The sequence below is a fragment of the Kogia breviceps genome, chromosome 3 (assembly GCF_026419965.1).
Source record: "Kogia breviceps isolate mKogBre1 chromosome 3, mKogBre1 haplotype 1, whole genome shotgun sequence".
Lineage (NCBI taxonomy): Eukaryota > Metazoa > Chordata > Mammalia > Artiodactyla > Physeteridae > Kogia > Kogia breviceps.
This window is the reverse complement of record NC_081312.1, coordinates 171,308,761-171,327,999: the sequence shown is the minus strand read 5'-3', so window position 1 is coordinate 171,327,999 and position 19,239 is coordinate 171,308,761.

Below are 19,239 nucleotides of genomic sequence, written 5' to 3'. Positions count from 1 at the left end.
CACGACAGCTAAGTGGAATTCACTATTCTGAGTTGGATCCAGGACAGAGAAAAAGGTAGACATTATCAGGTCAATTGATATAATTTGTATATGGATGGTGGATCCAATAGTATGATTACACTAATGTTATATTTCCTAGTTTTGATAACTGTGTTGTGTACAAGGAGGGGCACATGTAAGAGACTTTACCTGTTCTTAGAAAACATACACTGACATATTTAGGACTCACCATGACGTGTCTGTCCTTCACTCTCAGAAGATCCTTCCTGAGAGATGGAACCGGGCGGGGGTCATAAATGATAAAGCAAATGGGGTAAAATGTGAGCAATAAGTGACATTCTTGGTAAAGGGTGTATAAAAGGTCTTTGGACCATATTTGCAACTTTTCATTAAATTACAAATTATATCAAAATAAAAAGCTTTTTTAAAGAATCCATGTGTGAAGAGGGAGGAAATGTGTAATGTTGCAAAGAAAATATAGCTAACTGGCTTTAAAGAAACACGGACACAGGTGCTGTGATTTTGGTGTCTGCCTCTTGTACTAAATTTGGAGATCTTGGTAAAAAGATGTTCTCATTGATTATTATTATTCTTAAGATTATTTGAAAACACTTTTTCAACTTAAATCTCTGTTTTCCCCATTCTTACTGAAGGGGAATTCCCCCCCCCTTTTTTTTTTGCATTTAGCACATGCAGAGTTCTGTGCTTTTTATGCAGGAAACCTAGCTTTGAACAAAGCATGCTCCCTATGCAGTGAGCTTACAGTTTTATAGGGCAGACAGGCCTTCTATACTCAACTGTTTACATGTGATAAGAATTGACGCCTGAAAGTGATACAAAGTGCTATAAGAACACACAAGTCTGAGGTCCTGCTGAGTTTTGAGATGAGAGCAATTGGTCAGGGGAGGAGAAGGTGGAAAGCCATCCCCAGGCATCTGGTCTCCCCAGCCCTGGGAAGCCCTGATGAAACCTATCACTACCCCTTACTACAAAGGAACGTTCACATCATTTCCTCAATATTTCTTCCAGAAACAGGTGTCAATGACTTAAAGTTGAAAGGAAGTTTCATAATCATTTCCTCTTCTACTTTTCCTCCTATGCTCTCTTCTCCTCTTCGTTTCCGGCATCTTGGCAGGGGTGAATTCGTGCCTAGTTATTCAATCAACAACCAGTGGGCAAGAATTGGAATTTAGCTTTGACCTCTGATGAGCCTGGGTAGCGCAATCCAGGTTTCGGTTTGGCCAGAATCATAAGCAAAGATGAGCAAATCCTGGCTCAGGTTAGAATGAAATTTGGTTAATGACCTTTTGATGGAATTGACAGAAGGTGATTCTTGACTGGTTTGGTTGCAGAAATTTTCACACACTACACGTGAACACCATCTGCTATCTTTTCTTGTACCTAAACAGAGAAACTGGAAATGAACTGAGAAATCAGAGATGGTCAGAATAATTCTTGATGTATAATGTTTAATGCTGTAAAAATCTGACCCATAGAAAAACGTTGCATTAGTTCTATCATTTAGATAGGAGACTCCAAATGGATTCCTGTAATATATAGTTTACAAATCTTCTCTAATCCTCACATTTCCTCTCTTTTAGAAACCACAGGCAAGCAATAAATGTCAGTGACATATCCAAAGAGCCCTTGTTCATTCGGTTCTAAGAGCTTGGGGGTGGTCCACACATTTTTCAATAGTAGGTGAGACCATTAGAAATCATGGCGCCTCCACATGATCTTTTCACACCCCTCTAGATAGCTCTGACCAACTGAAAAAAAATAGAAAAGTAGAAATAGCATCTTTATTTTGTCAAGATGGATGAAATCAGACTCCTCCTTGCATTTGGTACTATCATGACAAAAGGAACAATTTCAGCTTCACTGTACAGTAGAAAGATTTATGGCTGGAAAGCATTCTTCCCTCCCTTGAGCAAGAACATTTGGAATTATTAACAAAAATGCTGTGACTGATTATTTCTTGGCTGGAATTTTTTATAATACTATTGGTGTGGTCCAATCAACTGGAAAAACAAAGTTTGGTTTATTATATATATATGTAGATAAAGATATTGATATAGTGAGACAGAGAGGAAGAAAATATTTTTATAATTTAACTCATGAATTTTGGGCTTTACACGCACATGATTTTTGGCCATCATATGCTTGGAGCAATTAAAAATGACAATTTCCCATCATAAGTATTTGCAAAGCTCCAGTTTAGTTCAGTGCACTTGAAAATCGTATACTTAGCGTCCCCCAAGAAAGATCTCTAAAGTTAATATCAGCAGAGTGACTCTGTTTATTTGTAGTTAGGATAACCAGGAAATTGAGGTGAGATATTAATCACCTCCTTTCAACACATGGCAAATTCAGTTATGGTATAGTCAAACATTTGAGAGATTAAGCAGACTAGTTGTCCTAAATATGTTCTTTTTCATGGGAGGCTTCAAAGGATATTCATGATCTGGACTTGGGACCCCCTTTTTACTGTCCTGCCTTTCTCTTTACTTAAAGCCAAATGGGAAAGGAAGATGGAGGAAGGTAAGAATATTAATCCACTTTAGAGGCCCTGCAAGCAATGGATGAAATCATTTAGCAAAAAATAAAGTCTTTGGGGGCATATCAGAGGTGCTAATATGACTAAGAACTTGGGCCTCTGGGTTTACATTCCCATCTAAACCCACATGTAGATCTCCAGCTTCCTGTCGCCTCTAGGCTTGGACCACCTGGTTCTCGTGTCTCAGCTTGGATGCCTTGCCATCCCACCCCAGCACCGGGTCCCCTCCCTCTTCGCATTCAGAGTTTACTGAGTCCTCCTCATTATTCCGGACATTAGCCATTGATTTACTTTGCCCAAACTTCATCCTGGATTTAAGTGTTTTCTTTATCCCCCTTTTTGTTTTTCTCATCGCTTAATGCTTGACCTTTTCAAGACCCTGTATAAAAAGACATATCACCTCCAATACTTGAACCTTCTTGGTTCACTCCTTTGCAAAGAACTTCACGGTTCCTGTCTTTTTGGCTCGACTTCAGCTATAATTATTTACTTGTCAGTGTTTTCCTTCTGTTACCTTGTTTTTTTTAATTTATTAAAAAAAATTTTTTTGAGTATAGTTGATTTACAATATTGTGTTAGTTTCAGGTGTACAGCAAAGTGAAGCAGTTATACATATACATGTATCCACTCTTTTTTATATACTTTTCCTGTATAGGTCACTACAGAGTATTGAGTAGGGTTCCCTGTGCTATACAGTAGGCCCTTATTAGTTATCTATTTTATATGTAGTAGTGTGTACTTTCCATTTACTTTTTTTTCCTCATCTGCTGTGACCTTTAGCTCTAGAACTACATTGAAAAGCATGACACACTTGGATAAAGGTTGTGTGAGGAGAGATGCTTCAAAGAAAATTGCCCTGCGTGGCGAGAGCTTCAGCCTCCATGTTTGCTCTTCCCAATGGGCTGTTTTGAAAGAGGCATCTTGTTTCTACCATTTTACCTGACTTGATTTGTTTATTTTCAGTCTAAAACCACAAAGTTGGGTAGACACACACTAAAGAGAAATTGTGTTATGAGAATGAAAAAACCCAAAGTTTTCTGGTTTTTTACAAAGTAGTGAAAAATATAAGTAACAACATAATAAACCGTAAACAGAAGACCATTGAAAAGTGATTTCTCTTATTAGGCAAGTCGTTGCTGCTTATTCCTGTTAAAATAACTCTTTGCGTCCCTACTTGAGCCACACTCTGTGGGACAGCAAAATGGAGAACTCTTTCTCCCCCTTCTCAAGCTGAGAGCAGCAAGAATGCATTTTTGTTAGTAGAACTTATTGTAAATCACTGCCAAAGGGAGAAACTTTCCGGAAGTTTGTCACGGTAAATCAATGTATTTGTCGTGGGTTAAAGAATGGCAGAAGATACATGGAAACCTGATGCTGATCGCTTGGCTAAAATGACTTGCAGATGTTAAAATGTGCTTCCCAACTAAATAGAATAAGACAAGATGCCAGGCTGCCTGGCAAGAAGGGGCCAGACACCTGCCTAAAAACAATGAGAATCAAAATAAGCAGCAACCACCGAGATAGTCCTGAAACTTCCTTCCTAAAGGCTAATAATAGCCCCTTCCATATTCTTTTTTTCATGTGAACTACAGATTCCTAGACTAAATACATATCCAGTGTATCCTGGTAATTTCTCAGCACAGATGAGATGCACTTAGTTTTGCAACTATGGTGACATCGTGCTTTATCAGGAGCCTGGTTCTAATTCCTTCATTTCTCTACCGACTGATTGTAGATCACTCCTTCCGCGTGTCCTGGCAGGGGCCTGGCATCAGGTTCCAAATGACTACCAGCTGCCTCCTTGCTCTTCATGCTCATCATAAAGATTCAGGAGAATTTTCATAATGTGAAATCACTTTTTCTCAGTTTTCATAACTGATAAACCCTTTGGTTCTCTTACCAGTTTGAGATAGAGATCAACTCTTAAGTCGGATAATTTCTCAAAAACAGATCAAGCAAATTCCTAGCAGGCACTCTAGCCTGAGATGAAGGAGCTACAGGTCACCCACTGCAAAAAGCAAGTTTGTTTTTCAGGCCAAGAGGCAAATACTCAGTTACCTTCTAAAATAGTCAGACCTCACTGAGACCCAACTTTAACATTTATAGGCAAGTCTGATGAATGGATTAAAGGATTTGCAGACTCTGGGAGCACATACAGGCGAGAAAATGGATTATGAAAGCCCCCAAGGATTAATCAAACATTCTGAACTTCTTATTTTATTGTAAATGTCATAAAGACATCATTGTATCATGGTTCAAGATACACTATAGTTAGACTCTGTGGATATGTAATTTTTATTCAAAGATTAAAACAAAGAATTCTTTTCAAAGTCCTTTTAAAATAAGTTTAGGAAAATAACAAATCAGTAAGCTCTCCATATAAGGAGACAATAAGCATTACTTTTAAGAGAAATCATTTTTCCCTCCATAAATAGTGGGAAATGTTGTTTCTTTGTTCACATACATATATCTTCTTTGTGCTTTGGGAGGATTTTAATTTCCAGTAGCAACTGGTGTGGGGACTTTCGGAGTTTGGCTTAATGTTTATTCTTGAAACATTTGTTTTGCTTAACTGCATTTAAACCTATTTAAAAGGTATAATTAAAATAGGATGTTGAGGCCAAATGTTTTTAGAGTCTATTGCTTTGGCAGTTTAATTTTATGCAAAAAAAACCTCCCAAAAAACAATGAAGCCCACTTAAATGAACACCTGCTCAAAGAATAGCCTTGTAGAAAAGATCATATCTGAAATTAAACAAATATAAATTTTAAAAAGCCACATGATGAAATGATACTTCATTACTCTTGGTATGCCTATAATGAAATAATATTTATACAATACGATGATGAAACAGAATATAGATAACCACGTGGTCATTTTTACTTCCAGTCTCAATTAATCATAATCATTCTTAGTAATTTTCAGATGAAAATATAAACAGATATAAAAGCCATTAAAATGAAGATATCCATAAATTTATTCATATTCTTGCATGGCACACAATGCATAATAAAAGTGCACATGCAAATATCAAACTAGCAACTGAAAATTTTTCAGAGATTTGCCTTATTAAAATAATCTTCATTTCCAACATTTCCAAAGTTCAATTAAAGGGTAAGCTGTCTATTTTTTTTGTATATCATTCTTATGGAATTTTGTAAGTGTCATTTACTTTTATAAATTCAAAAACTCAGAAAAGATAAGGCTTTTCTGGATATTACTTAGCTACAGTCCCTCCACTTCCATTCTCTAATAGCTATTCAAAACATTTTCACTTTAAGATTACCCTACTTTAAATAAATGCTGGAGAGGGTGTGGAGGAAAGGGAACCCTCTTGCACTGTTGGTGAGAATGTAGATGGATACAGCCACTATGGAGAACAGTATGGAAGTTCCTTAAAAAACTAAAAATAGAACTACCATATGACCCAGCAATCCCACTACTGGGCATATACCCTGAGAAAACCATAATTCAAAGAGTCATGTACCACAATGTTCATTGCAGCTCTATTTACAATAGCCAGGACATGGAAGCAACCTAAGTGTCCATGGACAGATGAATGGATAAAGAAGGCGTAGCAATATATACAATGGAATATTACTCAGCCATAAAAGGAAACAAAATTGAGTTATTTGTAGTGAGGTGGATGGACCTCGAGTCTGTCATATAGAGTGAAGTAACTCAGAAAGCGAAAAACAAATACCATATGCTAACACATATATATGGAATCTAAAAAAAAAAAAATGGTTTTGAAGAACCTAGGGGCAGGACAGGAATAAAGATGCAGACATCGAGAATGGACTTGAGGACACGGGGAGGGGGAAGGGTAAGCTGGGACGAAGTGAGAGAGTGGCATTGACATATATACACTACCAAATGTAAAATAGCTAGCTAGTCGGAAGCAGCCACATAGCACAGGGAGATCAGCTCGGTGCTTTGTGACCACCTAGAGGGGTGGGAAAGGGAGGGTGGGAGGGAGACGCAAGAGGGAGGGGATATGGGGATATATGTATATGTATAGCTGACTCACTTCGTTATAAAGCAGAAACTAACACACTATTGTAAAGCAATTATACTCCAATAAAGATGCTAAAAAAAATTACCCTATTTTACATTATATTTACATAAGATAAGGCTATAAATTGCATTTAGGACACTGAGATAAGATTTCAGCGACCCCTTAATTATAATGATCAGATCATACTTCAAACATTTCTCCAAACAGAATCAAAATTCTTTGGACAGAGTCCATGCATGAAAATTAATATTTATTTCACTACAAAATTTTTTTCTGATGTAGAGCATGTAAGCAAAATCACTCTTTGTAGCACTTGACTCATTCTGTATTTACTTATTCATAGAAGAGTGCTGAGTTGGCATCTGGGATGGCATTTGAGTTGGCATCTACCATCATATGAAAACTGGAAGCTTTCTGACCAGCTTTTTAAGGAGTCCTAACAACTAGGATTTCTACAGACTAACACAGTTAGGAAACATGCTCTCAGAACATGTTTACAGCCTTAAAGAGCTGGCATGTTTCCTGAGGTAGTTTACAGAGTCCACATCCCAATCTTACAGAAGAGGAAGTCTTGATAAGATATTGATATTAGAGGAATAAGGAGCTAAACAGGCTTTTCCTGTGATTAGTACAATGGAAACATATGACAACTCTATTTTTATTTATTCCATTTTATTAACAAAGACTTTAAAAGCTTTTGTGTTCTCTAATTCCCCTAGAAGAAACTAGGAGACTTGTAAGAATTTCTATTAGGTTTTATAAACACTAAAGTGGAAGTTCACTCAGGTCTTGGGGGTCCACTCATGTGTAAAAGGTTCCCATGAGCTAGAACTGCAGCCCCTGAGATGTGCACGAACCCTGGTGGCCACATTTTCACGGGAAAACACCAAGCAGAAGGAAAGGCAGCTTGAGAGCCGTAGGCAATTGCTTCTCATGTAATCTGTGCAATTCCTTGCCGCCTAGAAGGAAGCAAATTTGCCTGGAGAAGAAGGGGCTCGCTCCTGCAAAGTAGAAGAAAATGACAGAGGAAACCCATAAACCGCAAACAGCAATGCCTTTTTTTTTTTGGCTCCTTGTCTCTACTCCTGGTTCCATGATGCATCCTCTTCCTGGTTACTAACAACTAATCCTGGCCAAGCTGCTAACAAATGTCCAAGCCCTGACCTCTCTCCAACCTTCTTATTTTGTTTGTTTCTTTGTTTCTTACTTATTTATTAAATGGAGGTAAAATTGACATATAACATTATATTTGTTTCATGTGTATAACATAATCATTCGATATTTATACACACTGCAAAATGATCCCCACAAAAAGTCTAGTTAAAATCCATCACCATACGTAGTTACGATTTTTTTGGAACTTTTAAGATCTACTCTTTTAGCAACTTTCAAATATACAACACAGTATTGTTAACTGTGGTCACCATGCTGTATGTTACATCCCCATAACTTAGGAAGTTTGTACCTTTCGATCCTCTTCAACCATTTCTCCCCCTCCTCATCCCCCACTTCCTCTGGCAACCACCAGTCTGCTCTCTGCATCTGTGAGGCTGGTTTTTGTTTTGGTTTTAAATTCCACAGGTAAGTGAGATCACATAGTATTTGACTTTCTTGGTCTGACTTCTCTCACTCAGCATAATGCCCTCATGGTCCATCCATGTCATTGCAAGCGGAAAGATTTCATTCTTTTTTCATGGCTGAATAATATCTCTTGTATTTATGCACCACATTTTCTTTATCCATTCATCCGTTGATGGACACTTAGCTTGTTTCCTTGTCCAGGCGGTTACAAACAATGCTGCAACAAACACGGTGAATATATCTTTTCAAATTCGTGTTTTCATTTTCTTCTGATAAATATCCAGAAGTGGGATTGCCGGATCATATGGTAGCTCTATTTTTAACTTTTTGAGGAACCTCCATGCTTTTATCCATTGTGGCTGCACTGGTTTATTGTAAGCTTTGTGTACAAAATTGTCATCACAGCTCAAGGCAATGAATTAATAACAACGATAACAATACGTGTGGAGTAGCTACCATGGGTCAGGGGCTTCTTCACACACTCCTTTGCTTAAACTTCATGATAACCCTACTGAATAGGAATTATTCTCAAATGTTCCAAATGAAGGTTTAGAGAGGTAAGGAATTTGTCCGAGATTACACCTCTCATAAGTGGCAAATCTATAGGTCGGATGTCAAATCCAATGCTCAGGCCTCTTCATCATGCTGCTTAGTGATGAACTTGCAGAATATGTGAAAGGAGGTGGGGGAGACATTGTTTTATAAAGGGGTTCTCCTAGCCCACCCTTATTCCCGTCACCCAGATGAGAGCTTATGCATGTGGTTGACTCCAAGGCCAGATTTCTTCTAAGTGTTGCTCAAGCTGTTTTATATTTGCTTTACTAAATCCGAGTACAGTCTCTTAAACCATACATGACCTAGATTACATCCTAGATAAAAACAACTTTATAAATCATCACTAGATTAGGGTGAGAGTTTAGGTCACTCAAGTGGCCCCAAACAGGGGATTTATTTCATGTTTGGGATCAATTTGGTAATGCAGGGAATTGCTGCACTAAGACAGCCTCTGATTCCTCTGGCCTGGATTGGCTACGACCAGGGAAGCCTGTTAAGGCTTTTCCCCACACAGTATAGTGTATGAGAGACTGCCCATGGGAGATGAGTTTTGTCTCAGTTTCGAGTTTCTTGCTTTCAGTGCACTGGATGAGCCTCTGTTCCCCTGTCTATTCTATCTCACTTCCCCACCACAGCTTTTCATTTTGTATTTGGTGCTTGCTGGGTCTGTACCATTCCTGGGCATTCATTGATTCATCAGTAAATATTTATTTTCTACTAAGTATTCAGCATCTTGAACACAATCAGTGAGGAAGACCTAGTCCTCTCAGGGGTTCTTATCTCTTACTGATCTTCTTGGTTGGTCCAGATCTGACATAGAGCACGGTTACCCAGCACTAGCACAGTAGGTCTCCACTAGTCACAACGTAACAGAGAAGAACAAACCTGACTCCATATTGGATTTCTTCCTTTAGCTCTAACCCTGGGCTCTGTTGCTTGTGCTTAAGTCTTGTTGGCTCTGCTCCTTTTGTAAAAGAATGTTGCCTAGAGCCTGAAATATGCAGGAGAGCCCATACTCAAGGCTCTGACCTTTAGAGGTATAATACTTTTCCATTCATATGGAGATTAAAAGTTGCAAGAGTAGAGAATATCCTTTGTCTTGTTAGAGATTTACAGGAACCTGTGACCAGACCTACGTGGACAGCTGCAGGAATGAAGGATTCTAGCATCAAGAAGTTCCCGACAACCAGCCACAGCCTCTCCCCTTTCGGTCTAAAAGAAGCCTGCATTCTACCTCAGGCAAGATGGTTCTTTGGGACACTAGTTCACCATCTTCTCTGTCTGCCAGCTTTCCGAATAAAGTTGCAATTCCTTGCCCTAATGCCTCGTCTCTCAGTTGATTGGCCTGTCGTGTGGCGAGAGGTATAAGCTTGGACTAGATAATAATGAGCATGGATGAAGTGGATAAAGGGTTAGCGTTATTTCCAGAGCTACAAAAAGTGCTGCAGGAAGTACTAATTTCCCTGTTGCCAGAAGGGCCTGCAGCTCTTGAACAGTGTGGATTCTTCTAAGCATCTGGATTTAGATGATTAAAGAACTTTCCTAATCTTGATAAATTGCCCCTTGGTCTTGGATATTCTAATTCTATACATGGGTTTGATAACATCTCTTTATCGGACAGCTGAGGGGCTTCTGATCCAAAATGGCTTCGATTCACATGGTGGATGATTTTCTCTGGAAAATGAAGAAAGGTGATCTGGTTCATTTCCTTTGATGCTTTTGAATAAGACAGATGATTATCCTGGGTGCAATGATTCGAATGTGTGGGAGGCCATCCTTTGTAGTAGGGAGTTTCTTTCTTCCCAGGCCTTCCCTAAATGAAGTTTTATCTTACAGATCCATCTCTAATTTGAAATTCTTTGTGCATGACGTGAATAAACCTTCGGCTCTTGAACTGTACGGTCCTCTTGGCTTCTTCAATACTGAAATAAATGCTTGAGTAAGATCTGTAGGAGGACAATTTGCATTAATTATGATCACATCTGAAATTCTTGGCTTGACCATCTACTAATCTAATTATTCCCATTTTTGTATTCAGCCTAAAACAGAAGGAAATGATATAGTAGATATAAGGGTTTTCTTGGGAGGTATTTAGACCAGAAAAATGATTTTGAAACAGCATCCTCTTTCTTTGTTTCTTTTTTTGAAGTAGCGTCCTTTCTTCCAATAATATTAGAAACTAATACGTAAAAAGATCATAGGATTGTTCTTATTAAAATGGAGTACAGAGCCTTCTTCTATCTTGTCCCTGCTTTCCTTTCATGTGTCTGCACCTCTCCCATTCATGTGGGGCTTTGAGAAGGGCCTGTATGGACATCTAGAAGTAGAGTTTGAAAATGACAAAACTAGATTATCTATCTCTACATACTAGAAGGTGTCCCATTCGAGATACATTATACATTTTTCAGCTTAGGGATACTTGGCCCCCTACAGATGAAATGCTTTTTTTGTTTGTTTAATATTCTTTGCTTTATAGAATCCTCTTAACAGCCCCAAGAATTAAAGACATTACACACGACAAGGTCTATGAGGTCAGGAACCATGTCTGTCTTCCTCACCTTTGTAGTCCCAATGGCACAGAGTAGGTGCTCAATAAATGTTCGTTGAATGAATACATTAATCAGTTTCCATTAATTTATTAAGAGTGTTCATTTTATCTTGTTTTTCTAATTTGTATCACTTTATGCTTCTGTATTGTCATCGGCAGAACAGTATTTTATCCACAGGGGTTACTGGAGAGACTAAATGCATTTAGCACAAAGTAGGCACTTAGTTAATATTTGTCAGTAAGTGAAGAATGGTGCCTTTTTCACATAAGCTAAGTGTTTGAAGTTACTGAATTAGTCATTTGCTTTCTTATCTTCATAAGGTAGGGCTGTTTTGGTTTTTTACCTGGAAATCAGTCTAATCAGCAAATAGTAATACATTTGCCTTTTACGTAACTCTTAAAGTGTTCTGAGGATTTCTGTTGGGATAACTGTTGTGTTTTGCAGAGATTATAAAACAAAGTATTTTACAGTGGAAATAGCCGTTTTGATTTAATTCACCAATAACTCAAAAGCAGCTGCAGGCAATCTTTTTCTATGTTCCAAAAAGAAAAAAAAAAAAAAAAAAAAAAAAAGTTGGCCTCAAAAGAAGCAAGGAAAAACTTAACCCCAAAGGATAATGTTTTGGAAAGTTTCAATGGAGTGAAACTTGGGGTTACAATAGAAATGTCTTAACAACTACAGCATCTACTGGAATGAACAGCATAATGCATATTGTGGTACCCAACATAATTTACTCTGCAATTGTACCAGACAGCAAACAGGATACAAACAAAGAGAACAGCGACGCCTTTTAAAATGAATAGCCGGTCAGCAAATATTGACAAAGGGTATTTGTCAGCAAAAATAATAATAAAAATGGGGCCTATATGGATGTAGTTCTTCCCTCCATTCCTTTACAAGGTATTCATTTAAAAGGCATTTGCTATTCTCTCATATAGTTTACTTGTCAGATGGTACAATTACAGTTGTTTTGCAGAGTCAATTTTCTGTTATATAATCACACAGACTTGTGTCTAATGCAACAGAAAATCGCCTGGGTGGAATAACTTTCAGGTGTTGGTTTGCCTCTAGGGGTTTTGTGTTTGCTTTTCGGTCACCAAGTTTTCTTTTCGTTCAAATTCTCTCCCAGAGAAATCTGAGTACCAACCCCACTCAGGAGAAGCACTATATGTAGCTGTTAGAGAGTGGGTGTTCGAATCAGATAACACCGGTGTGGAATTCTGGTTCTACCACCTACCTACCATTTATATGTGGGTATATCCCTGTTGCCAACACATCCTCTTGATGAGACAAAGCTGAGTTTACCACGTACTGCCATGAAGGAGAGCACCACCTCCAAACAGTTCTGGAAGCATCTTGGGAGGAAAAGGGCAAGGTTGGGTCTTACTGAGGATTTGAAGTTTGGTTTAAAGGTGAGTTTTTCAAAGCGGAGCCACGATTCGGATCGAGTTAGGATCACAGTACAACAGTCCGGGATTAACGAAAAGAAGGAGGTGAGGGTTTTCAAACCAAGGATTCAAAGAATTTGGGGGCACCGACTATCTGTTGATACTTTCCATCAGCATATGGAAAGGGGTCACGGATCTTGCTGCTAAGTTTCTGAAATGAACATTCCCACCATTTGCCCCACAAGACACTCCTTGGAACAGTAAAGTTATGCTAATTCTACCTGGTGTCAAACTTCTTGAAAATAGGCATCATGCCTTCATCGTGGTCTGTGTCACAGAACCAAATGCATAGCCTGAGCCCGAGAAAAAGCTGTTGATCAGAACAGGCTCCCCTTTAATCCCAGACAGAGGGGAGAGCCTCAGTGCAGAAGATACTGTGTTTCCAAGGACACCGTGGAGCTCTATCTGCTTGACATTTAAACAGTTTACTCAAATTCCATCTAAAATTGAATCCGTTCAGAAGTCCTTAATGGGGGAGACAATGCCTAAGGCTTTGGGAAACACACAGTCAAGACTCTTTCTTCCCTTCAGTCTACTGGAATAGTTGTGTGGGAGCCTTAAAGGTACCCTTGCCAACGGGAGCTGGGGTTTCCCTGCTCAGCGGCCGACCTTCCTGTGGATCCTGGGAATTTCAGCAGGAGTCGAAGGACTGCCCACGAGACTTCTCTGCAAAGGATTTCACGCCATTGCACGTTCTCCCTGGAAGTCACATTGCTGACTGAGTGGCGCTGTGAGCTGGATGGATTTGTTCCCCTCGTTCGAATCTCCAATGTCCCGGGAGAAGAAAAGGACCACCGTGCCTGCCACACCTTGGCGCTATCTCTTCTCAGTTCAGTTCTGCCTATCTATCTCTCATGCCTTCTCTTTCTTTCTTTGAAGCCCCTTGGTTATTATTCCAGCTCTTAATAGCCTACCTTCTGATGTTTTCCCAGACAAAGCATCCTTGTGTCAATTGTCAAATACTCACCCGCGACTTTGCTTTTTGGTCAGATAGGAAGAGGCTGTTAGAAAAGTTTTAGTTCTCTTCATTATTTGAAAACAGCAATTAAGACACCAGCCAGGGCTTCCCTGGTGGCGCAGTGGTTGAGAGTCCGCCTGCCGATGCAGGGGACGCGGGTTCGTGCCCCGGTCCGGGAAGATCCCACGTGCCGCGGAGCGGCTGGGCCCGTGAGCCGTGGCCGCTGCGCCTGCGCGTCCGGAGCCTGTGCTCCGCAACGGGAGAGGCCACGGCAGTGAGAGGCCCGCGTACTGCAAAAAAAAAAAAAAAAAAACAGCCAGAACGCTCTTGTGCTGTATTGGAAACAAACCCATCCTCCTCAGCCTTCCCTAGAATTGAATTATTGCAGCTTGATGTCATTTTGGTTTCCATGCAGTACAACCCCTTAAGAGCAATTTCATCCTTTCTTAGGTCTGATAACCAGTTCGAGCGCCAATTCTCTGAGGTACCTGAGATAGAATCTCACAAGACCATAATTTCATTTTCCTTATCTGTATTATATCATTTCTTGCCACATAACAGCTCTTAACATTGTTTGTATTGCCTTTATTATATCTGTGAATAGAGTTAATAGAACTTATGCCATTTGAAATACATGGAAGATTTTTAAATCATTTTGGTAAAATGATTTCAGCATACCTAGTGGAGTTGGCTTGCCTCTTTCAAATGATACTGTAATCATACCATTCCAAAGCCTAACAGTCATTCCTTATATTTTCCTTATTAATTAAGGTCTTCTGACCAATTTTGTTACCTACTCTATATGTTTCGGCTCAGTTTAAGACAGTCAACAAACAAGTTCTTTACATGTTTTGTACCAACCCCTTGTAATAGGCTTCAGAGTTGAAAAATCAGTCTCTGTCTTCTTCTGTGTGACCAATGTTCATTTTAATGGAAAAATAATAATTATTTGAATTGTACTATTCCTTTAATGGAAACAGCAATCAATGGCTCTGGAACTAGTCTAACGGTTTGGGCTGCACTTTGAAATAACAGTCTTACTATTACAGGGAAGAACCGAATCTGGTCTATCATTTTAACTCAATCTAAAAAGCAGAAAAATGTTCCACCAGTTATTGTCACAGAATTGAAGAAGATTATACTGTCTTGTGACTAGTTTCCAGGAAACCAAGATGCACATCTATTCCTAAGGCTTGCTCTTTACCTTTTCCTAAAAGCCCCCGAGCCCCTTGGAAGAGGCTGGGGCGTGGCCCCCTCACTATACACGGGCTCTGTTATCTGCCGCTGTGTTAGCATCTCAGGAGCCAATGAAGTGACCAGGTGAGCTATGGCAAATTATTTAATGAGCTCTGCTATAGCCATGAGTGTTTTATGAATTCAATGTTGGGATCCAAGTTTGTGAGGGATGAGCTACACTAAGTCTTCAAACTAATTGTTTAATGGCAGAATTAACATCTTATAGGACATTTAGAGTCTTGCAAATCAAAGCACAGCACTCCATCTCTATGTGGGATCTAATGAAAAATTCTATCCCTTTCTGCCCATACACAGATTTTCATTTCTGGGACAAATCTGTTTCAAATATTTTTAAGACTTGCCTCCTGACAAAAAGGAATACTTTTCCTGTGACTTCCAGTGGAACTGTAATATTACGGCTAGGTGGAAGCCTTTCTGTTATCTAAGAAGTTTCTCACCGCTTTTTGAATTGCAGAGTCAAGGGCTGACTCTCCAAATATAACCAACTCCATGCTGACAAGGCGAAGCGGAGTTTATTGCTGTGTGTGGGAGCTCCACAGAGCTTTGATAGCTTCTTGAAATGGGAAGGACAAGATTGAATATTGTTGACGTTTTTTAATTTGGTTTGTTGGAGAGGAAACACTTTTCTTCTACACTCTTAGTTTCAGTATTGAAGGTCTGCAAATTAAACTGACAAATGATATATTAGCAAGAGAAAAGGCAGCTTTTTATTTACCTAAATTTGTGGGAGTTCACAGAAAATTGTGACTCAAAAGATGGTTAGAATTGGGGGCTTTATATACCATCTTAATAAAGGAAGATGAGCGGGAAAAAGGGTACCTATCTGTTTAGGTGATTTCTTATACCAGTGCCAATTTCTTTCTTTTTTTTTTTTTTTGAAAGATTTTTTTGATGTGGACTATTTTTTTTTTTAAGTCTTTATCGAATTTGTTACAAAATTGTTTCTCTTTTATGTTTTGGTTCTTTGGCCGTGAGCCATGTGGGATCTTAGCTCCCTGACCAGGGATTGAACCTGCACCCCCTGTATTGGAAAGCGACGTCTTAATCACTGGACCACCAGGGAAGTCCTAGCCAGTGCCAATTTCTGATTTCTCGTGTTCAGTGACAGGAGTGACTCTCTGATTGCAAAACTCCTAGGGAGGGGATTTATGATGGTTGAATTATTTCGGGAGGCTCTGCTTTTGGGGCAGATAAGGAGAGTTCAAGAAAAAAAATCTCTCTTTGTAAAGAGTGGTATATTCCAGATCACTTCAGGTTTAAGGTAGGTCTTCCTATGAGGGGGCAGAGGAGGGGGATGCTTGATTAGGATTGACTAAATTGTAATAATTGTAATACAATCCTTTAGGATTGTTGGGAAAGACAAGGGAAGAAATTTTAGGCAAAGAATCCAAACTTGCTATGAAAACTATGCTTTCTATAGCAGAGCTGGTGGCTCCCATAAATTGTTCCTATAGTGAACAATTAAGTTATTTTCCTGGGAAAGAGCTTCTTGGAAGAGTAAAGTTATGCTAATGAATATCATGGAACATTCAGCTCAAGTTCATGTGGACCGCAGGTTGCATGGGGGTGGGTGCTTTCTGTTCTCACCAGTCAGCACACTGGACTCCTGCTGTTTCTTTGGCTTACATACCAGCTACTGTGTCCTTTATATCTGTCTGTCTTTGGCAAGACTCTTTCAATCACTTTTAATTGCTTTTGATAATAATTTCATTTATACTTTGAAAAGGTTGATCTTTTGTCCCTTTATTTTAATATGAAGTGTTCTGACATCCAGATCACGTGCACTACCTCTTACATTTATGGAGATCCAACACATGAAATATATAAACATCTTAGTGTGTGCCGGCCGCCTCTCACTGACATCAGGTCTCTGCCAGTTTTAGTTGTATCTCCCAGGCCTGTCACACGGTAGGTACCCCAGAAGGATTTTAATAATTTCCACTTCATAGACTTCTGAAGCCCAAGAGTTTTTATGTTTTCAGCTTATGAAACTTCTAGCCATATCAACATTCCATCAAAAGAACCCTAATGAGGTCCAGCGCTTTGGAAAGAGTACAGAGGAGCAAGCTGGACGTGGCTGATTGGAGGGACCCAGGCCACATTCTAAAAGGAGATACCAGCGATGGAAAACGTGCCCTTTTCCCTCCTTTAAGGTCTCCCAGCTCCTTGATCTGGGCCACCCCCGTCCCCTCAAGATCTTTCAACACAGAGCCAGATTTCAGTCTGCACTTCTTAGCTTGAGTTGACCTCCTTCAAAAGCAAAATTGACCTGTTCCCAACTTCTGTTACTCGGGAACTTTCTCTAGGATAACAGTTAAGAGTAGACAACTAGGTTTTTCCTCCAAAAGAGCACATTCATACTGTACTGAGAGACCCCTGTCTTCGCCCCTGTGTCTTTCCTTGATTCTCACACCTCCACACTCAAAACCCTCCGGACACCACATCAGGCAACTCTGAGACACTAGCTGCGTGTCCTAGAATTTCACTCACTTGTGACACTATCTACCTGGAGGTAGCAGCAAATCCCACAGGTTAAGGGCTCGGTCCCACCTGGGATGTCAGTTGCAAGGAACAGGTCCCCAGGTCACCTGCAACTTCTGTCTGACTTGGCTACAAGTCAGAGATTCCCACAACCCCCTCCTCAGGTTCTATTACTTTGCCAGGGTAGCTCACAGAACTCAAGGAACCACAACTTAATTAACATTTACAGTTTATTGAAGGATAGAGTAAAGAAGAAGAAGAACAGCCAGAAGAGGAGATACACAGGGCAGGCCTGGGAGGGTCCCGAGCACAGGCACTCCTGTCCCTGTGGAGTTGGGCTGTGTCACCCTCCTGGTATGTGGATGTGTTGATCAACCTGGAAACTCCTGGACCCCCATACCACTGGGATTTGATGGAGCCCTCATCACACGGGAAATCAATATGCTCTCCCTCTCCAGCTTCTCTCCACTCTGGGGAATGGGGGTGGGGAGAAAATTCCAAGCCTCTAATCATGGTTTGGTCTTTCTGGTGACCAGCCGCCTTTCAGGAGTCCACCCAGAATCGCCTCCTTGGAGCAGAGGACTCTCCAATCACCCAGGAAATCCAAAGGGATTTAGGAGCTCAGTGTCAGGAACTGAGGCCAAAGACCAAATGTTAGAACAAAAGATGCTCCTGGTGCTCTTATCACTTAGGAAATTACAAGGGTTTTTAAAGCTCTGTCCCAGGAATCAGGGGCAGAAACCAAAATATATATTTTCTATTATCTCACGATATCTTCAACATGAAGAACAGAAGCTCAGATCCTCTCAGAGAACTGAGCTGAAGTTATTATCGGTGCAAGCAGGACTGTTGTGTACAGTTGTGTATGTTGCACACTGCACAACGTAAATTGAGTGGTGCCCCCTAGAGTTGTGTGGAGACTCTGTCCCAAGCAACCTTTCAGTTGTCCCTCGAGTGACATGGTATAGATGCCTCCATGTCGCCTTGGACTCGCCATAAAAAGAATACGTGTTTTGCTCTCCTAGCAGGGATGCTAGATGCCAACTCACTGATCTCCACTCCCTTTGTCACTGTGAAATTGAGCTGGCTGGCTTTTAGAGTTCAGAATCAACATCTTCTCTGTGCAATACTCATGGGAGGGAGAAGAGACTTTTATATTACCTTTTATCTCACAGTTTCAATGATATACTTCACACATCAGTTTTAAACCAACGAGTCTCAAGTAGTATGAGCTGTGAGTTGTAGGCAGGGGATGAGGTCTCTGAGTTCAGGAGAGGTTTATCAGAATTTTACGTGGGATGGGGAATTATGTGTAATTGCAAAAAGCTATAAAATAGCTTTTTATATGACAGAGAAATGAGTTTTGGTAACATTATCTGAAGAAAACAAAGGTTGACAAAATCTTCCCTGGGCTGACAGGCTGGTGACTCTCAGGCAGGTGGGATGTACTCCTTCAGGGAACATATTGGATCCCTTATGGAAGGAAAGGAACATTCCTTTTTTTTTTTTTTTTTAAAGCAAAATGGATCATGGGTTACAACAGGAACACTCCGTAAACTACCACATATAAGTTAACCTCTAGTCTGACTAGAGGTCATATATACAAACATGCTGAGGTTCTATCAGAACACAATAATAAAAGCAGGCTTGCAATCTGACAGACCCTTGGCTCTACCATCCTTTAGCTGTGTGATCTTGGACAAATTATTTAACCTCTCTGAGCCTCAGTTTTATCATCGTAAACTGGGGCAACTTACCAGTCATTATCTCACGGGAAAAACCCTATGAAAAAATAATGCACATAAAAAAGCAAGCCCCAGAAAGCCTTCACTAG